The sequence below is a fragment of the Epinephelus moara genome, chromosome 4, assembly GCF_006386435.1.
Source record: "Epinephelus moara isolate mb chromosome 4, YSFRI_EMoa_1.0, whole genome shotgun sequence".
Lineage (NCBI taxonomy): Eukaryota > Metazoa > Chordata > Actinopteri > Perciformes > Serranidae > Epinephelus > Epinephelus moara.
In genome coordinates, this window is record NC_065509.1 from 11,953,984 (window position 1) to 11,959,815 (window position 5,832).

The 5,832-nt window shown below is 40.3% G+C and overlaps 1 non-coding gene across 1 annotated transcript; it reads left to right on the top strand.

The window, feature by feature from the left end:
- The first annotated feature begins 2,064 nt into the window (after window positions 1–2,064).
- On the top strand, window positions 2,065–2,146 carry trnal-uag (transfer RNA leucine (anticodon UAG)). The gene has a single exon. It is a non-coding gene; the product is annotated as a tRNA-Leu (tRNA).
- The last annotated feature ends 3,686 nt before the right edge of the window (window positions 2,147–5,832 follow it).

The window sequence follows — 5,832 nt, forward strand, 5'->3', positions numbered from 1 at the left end:
ACACATGGTGCCATTGCCTAATGATGGGTGTTTTCATCCAACAAAATCTTTTTTTTCCTAAAACGTGGGCAACACTTTGATACACCTCTGAATGATTTCTTCTGTGACCTCATACATGGCCATTTGTCAGTTAAGTGGCAGAATAAACATAGCATTATTGCCAGTTCCATTAAAAGATATCCTGTGGAGTTTTTGACCATTAGTAGAGCTGGAGGTATTTTTTTAAGAGCAGGTTCCCATTTTATTTTTTAACGTGTATGCGTCACACATTCCTGCCACTGGTTTTATGTTGTTCCTCTGATGGACAGTACCTGGTGTAATGCACCATAAAATGTAGCAATGTAACAACAAACAGCAAAAAAAGGAGACTTCCAGCTAGCAAACACAAACAGAAACAGGTTTAAAATAAAGTCCAAAGTTAGAAATCCTTTCTCCTTGGTGCTGTGGGATGATAACATAGTAGAATCGCACAGCAGATGATGGCATCATTTTCATGCTTTCCCACCTAGCCGTAGCTGGTGTTCTTTGTCTGTCTGTCCCTCCGGCCCATTCTCCTGATCGTGATATCTCAAGAACACCTCAAGGGACTTTTTTTTCAAATCCAGCACAAACATCCACTCTTTTTTTTATTTTTTTATTTATTCATACATGCTTGTCATGTTTCCTCAATGTTCTTACTGTTTTGTCTGTCTTGTCCTCATTTGTCTTCTCCTAATGTTTTGTATTTATGTTTTTAATGCTATACAGTAGGCTGTATAACAATGGAACGTGTAATGGTGACCACATGATTTTCCCACTTGTGGGATAATAAAGTTTACCTTGACCTTGACAAACATCCACTCAAGGATTAATTGATTGGATGCTGCTGGTCAAGGTCACTGTGACATCAACCCTCTTATTCCCTTAAATGCAAAATCTTAAGAATACGTTGAGGGAATTTCTTTGGCACAAATGTCCGCTTGGACTCAGTGATGAACTGATTACATTTTGGGTGTCAAAGGTTAAGATCACTGTGACCTTGCACCCATCTTATTCTCGTAAATGCGATACCTCAAGAAGGCCTTGAGGGAATTTACCCAAATTCGGCACAAACATCTACTTGGAGTCATTGGAAAAAGCGGTAGGAATTTGAAGGTCAAAGGTGACCTCAAAAACCTGTTTTTGGTCATTATAAAAAAAAGTCATACAAATATCTAATAGGATAACATTAAGTGATGACATTTTATATCCAAAGGGTCAGCGGTTGACTTGACTGTGACATCATATTGTTCTGCAAAAACATGTTTCCAGTATTATTTAGTGGTAAAACTCAGGCACAGAAGGGGAGACATGTGGCAGAATGATCCAAGGCCATTTTTCCCAGTATTTTTATTTTTTATTTTTTTAAAGAGAAGTTTCCAATTTAGTACTGCCCTTGCAGATCCATTTTAGCCAGTAGCATGTCCTGTTTAACCTAACATGCTAAAGTTTGTTAAACACAACCATCTGAGAAGCTGTCAATGGAAACTGTTTGGACAAAGGCAGACACTTTCAAACAATACTTGGCACCTTCTGTCTATCACCAACTAGTCTTGAAAAGAGCAAAAAATATATTTTCCATTATGACAAGCCTTCAGGGTCATTCTTTGTTCCTCTTTTAATAAAGATGACTCTCCAGTTCTGATATAAGTGATGCTGTTGCAACATCTACACTAACCTCTTTAGGAGCTGCCATTGTTGTTTTGAACATTTGCCTCTTTGTGTTTTCACACATACCTAAACCCTGCCTGCAGCTGCCACTATAGCTCCTCATATGAAGCATTACTTCAAGCCTGACAAGCCTGACAAGATGGATTTTCATGTGATCTTGTGATCCTGTGAGTATTCAGCTGCCGTCCAGGGAACTCTCCCATTGGCTTGGTTGATAAATCTTATGGTATGTAAACCTTACATTATGGGTGCAAGCCTGTGGGTCAGGCTTTTAGGAGCAGCAGAGGCATGCTTGGTTCATAAAGCACAGGACGATGGGTTAAAACCATCCTGTTATAAGTGAGACTTGAAGAGCTGTAAGTTTAGCAGATATGAGGTAGTGTGGCCGAGTGGTCTAAGGCGCTGGATTTAGGCTCCAGTCTCTCTGGAGACGTGGGTTCAAATCCCACCACTGCCATTCAGTTATTGCTATCAGTAAGCTCGGCTGAACGGCGCATGCTCTGCTGCGACGGCACACAGTCAGTCAGTGTTCATGGGGGGAATATGTGGGAAGAGGGTCTGTTATCTGTTATATGTTGTGTATGCTGCCCTGAAACCAACAATGATGTGTGAAAACAATTATCCCCCTGGGGATATTAAAGAACCTAACCTAAGCTGCCCGGGTAACACGCATTTTATAGTTCTGCGTTGAATCAACGCTGTAGCTATGGCGTAGGCTGACATGCACCTCTCAAGAATTGTAACTACGCGTCGTGGCGATGCAGACCTCCTGTCTGTCGCTGTATACTGACACCTTTTCCCTCAGTGGAAATGGAGCTTGCATTTACTTTTAGATCACAGATAATAAACAATAAATTGTGAAGACAGTAAGGCCTCCATTAAAATAGTATTTTAAGTCTTGTGTGTGATTTATCCTTTATGGATATATACTTAGGGATTTATCCTGGTTTCATATGAGAAGAGGAAATCTCTGCTCGCCGCTAGGCTAATTTATACAATGTAAAATGCCATAGGCTTGTGCTAATAACGTTAGCAATTTGTATTTGTTTGGAAAACGTGTTTAGTATAAGACAGTTGTTTTGTCGGTGAACCTTGTGAGTTGTAATGGAGCCAAATTGTGTGCTGTTACCTTTGTTAGATGTTGCTGTTGTCCCTGGCTTCATATGAGAAGAGGGAAAGATCGCCGGCCGCTAGGCTAATCAATACAATGTAAAATGCCATAGGCTTGTGCTAATAACATTAGCATGTTGTATTTATTTAAAAAAAAACATGTTTAGTACAGGACAGTTGTTTTGTTAGTGAACTTTGTGAGCTGTAATGGAGCCAAATTGTGTGCCATTACCTTTATTAAATATTGCTGTTGTCCCTGGTTTTATATGAGAAGATGAAAAGATCGCTAGTTGTTAGGCTTATTTATACAATGTACAATGATCTTCTAAGGGCAAACAATGATGACTAAAAGCAAACTGACACATCATGCTCTGCAAACGGTGTTTTGACTGAGCAGTTAAAGGTTCCTGGTGAAATTAAGTAGACATAGAGTTTTTTAACTAGTTTGACTGTAGTGGAGAAAATCTAGTTCTTAAAGCAGAACCAGTGCTGGCACTGAGTGGTCCAAAGCACTGCAGCAGATTCCAGCTTCTCTGCAGGTAAGGTTTCAAATCCCACCACTGTCATCTTGACCTTTATTGACTTCTACAATCAGGCTATCACTCCATTGTTCTGTCATAACAATTTGAAGGTTTTAACAGGCAGATGGGAGGTCAAATCTAATAACGAGTTCAGGTATCACTGTACTCCATGCTGGGCCTGTCTGTTTTTCCACCTCTCAAAGCTCCATGTTGTCAACTTACCCAACCATAGCCAAGTTGGGGCTCATCCAAACTTTTGGATGAATTTGCACCCATTGCCAAAACTGGCCAAAGTACGACATCTCTCCGTTGTGCTGTTGATGCCACATTTACACCCAAGCTAGCTGCATTTTTTTATAACCTGTGTTGTCTTTGGTTCTCAGTAAAACTTCATACATCCATTAACATACTCTATCTTCTCATCAGCAATAGTTTTGACCAATGTTATATATCCAATATCCAACTGGATTAGGGCTCCAGTCTCTCTGTAGGCTTGGATTTAAGTCCCACCACTGATATCTAGGTAATGTTGTCAATAGCTATAGACTGTTAGCAAATAGACTACCCAGCAATGCTCATACACACAGGTACTTACACTGCCTGACAAGGGGTTAAGATCTCTTATACTATTGCCTCATTCCGTCGTCTGTGAACTGAAAATAGTTGAATTCCTGCTTGCCATTGTCCACCTCCTCAATGCAACTGTATCAGCATTTCCAAGAAGAAAGCACTCAAGTTCTTATTACAAATAAACCATCATGAACTTTCAGACATATCATTTTACAGTAGTTGTATGCAAAAAGAGAATTCGCCACCTGACCCATCCAGTTGCAGTTCTACTTCATATGGCCTATATCACCACTGTCCTTAAAAACAATTCAAAGAGCAGGGTGGCGCAGGAGATGCGCGTTTGGCCCATAACCCACAGGTCAATGGATTGAAACCATTCTCTGCTATGTGAGAACTGGAATCTCCATTCATGCTGCAAAGCATTCGCATCCATTTCCAAGGTCTTTAAAGTAAATACATAGCTTTCCTTATAGAGCTATGGATGTCCATTAGAAGCTAAATGCTACTCCATAGAAAAAGTAAACTTCCCTTTACAACAGCATGCACTAACCTTAATGGGAAATGCTACTTTCTTTAATATGATGAATAACAATTCCACTGGTGTTGGATGGAGGCCACCACTCATCTCAACCATGCTGTCATTCGTTTGTGGTACTAACAAGGTATCACAAATTGTCGACCCCTTGTTTTGTGCGGCAGCTTAAACTCCATGAACTGAATGGTCAAAGTAACACAACAGGCTGCAGCTACAATCTGAAGAGAACAATCAGTGTGCGTTTGTGTGTGTGAGGGAGAGGTGACAGACAGGAGGTGTGAAGTACTGCATGCATATATCAGAGTGTGAATACATTATATCCGTGTTAGCAGAGAAAGATGAAAAACAATGTGCAGAAGTGTGGTTTTGAGTGGTAAGGAGTTATAGTTATTCATATGTTTGTGTGTACATTTTTGCATTTTTATGTGCACTGTGTGTTTTATGTGGAGGTGTGTGTTTCCGAGTCAACGTTTTCTGTACCTTTAAGCAAGTGTGTGGGTGTTAAGTGTTGTTTATCTCTGATATAACCTCCTGTCTCTTCTAGTCTGTTCCAGTTAAAACAGCTGCAGGTAGGATGGTACATTATGCTACTGCAATCCTTCATTGTTTCCTCTCTTTGCCCGTGTCCCTCTGTCTGTCTGTTTTATAAAAGTAAATACTACATTCTCAGCCTAGTTTCCTGTCTTTTGATTTCACACCAACATTAAATGTTGTAGCTGTTGGACAGCTATTTGTTGCATTCAGAGTCACATGTAGAAATAACACATAAGGGCCAACTCATGATCTCAAAACAGGAGCAGTAATGCAGTTCTAAGCAGCAAAATCAGCACAGCAGTAAAGGAAACACCACTGCCACTTCAGATTTCTCTATTTGGCAGACAGACAACCAAATGTGTGGATTGCGTGCCTGTGTGTGTGTGTTTTGTGTGTGTGTGTGTGTGTGTGTGTGTGTGTGGACTGAGATAACAGTCGAGAGTTTAAGCTTCCTCCCTCAGACCCCTGTGTACCTAAATGATTTAGCTAAAGCTAATTTTACTAAAAACTACTCAAATCTAAAATGTACATCTGAATTTCACTCTCCACTCAAGTTTGATTCCAGTTCCAACCAAAAATCAACACAGGAAGTCAAACTAAAGTACAGAAATAGACATAATCTATAGACATAGATAACAACAAGAACAGCAAAGCTGAACAAGCTGACTCTGGAGATGTGTAAGTCCTGAATCGAGGGCAAACTGGCACCAAAGATTTCTTCTGCAGTCATGACTATCTATCATAGCCTGTTCCTGCCCTGTTTGGTGGCACAAAACAGATAGTGACTGGATTATTGCAGAATAGAAGTGGATTAGCAGCTCCTGAGGCAGGCTGAACTCCCTGAGCTGGTGTAGGAAGTACATCCTCTGTCTG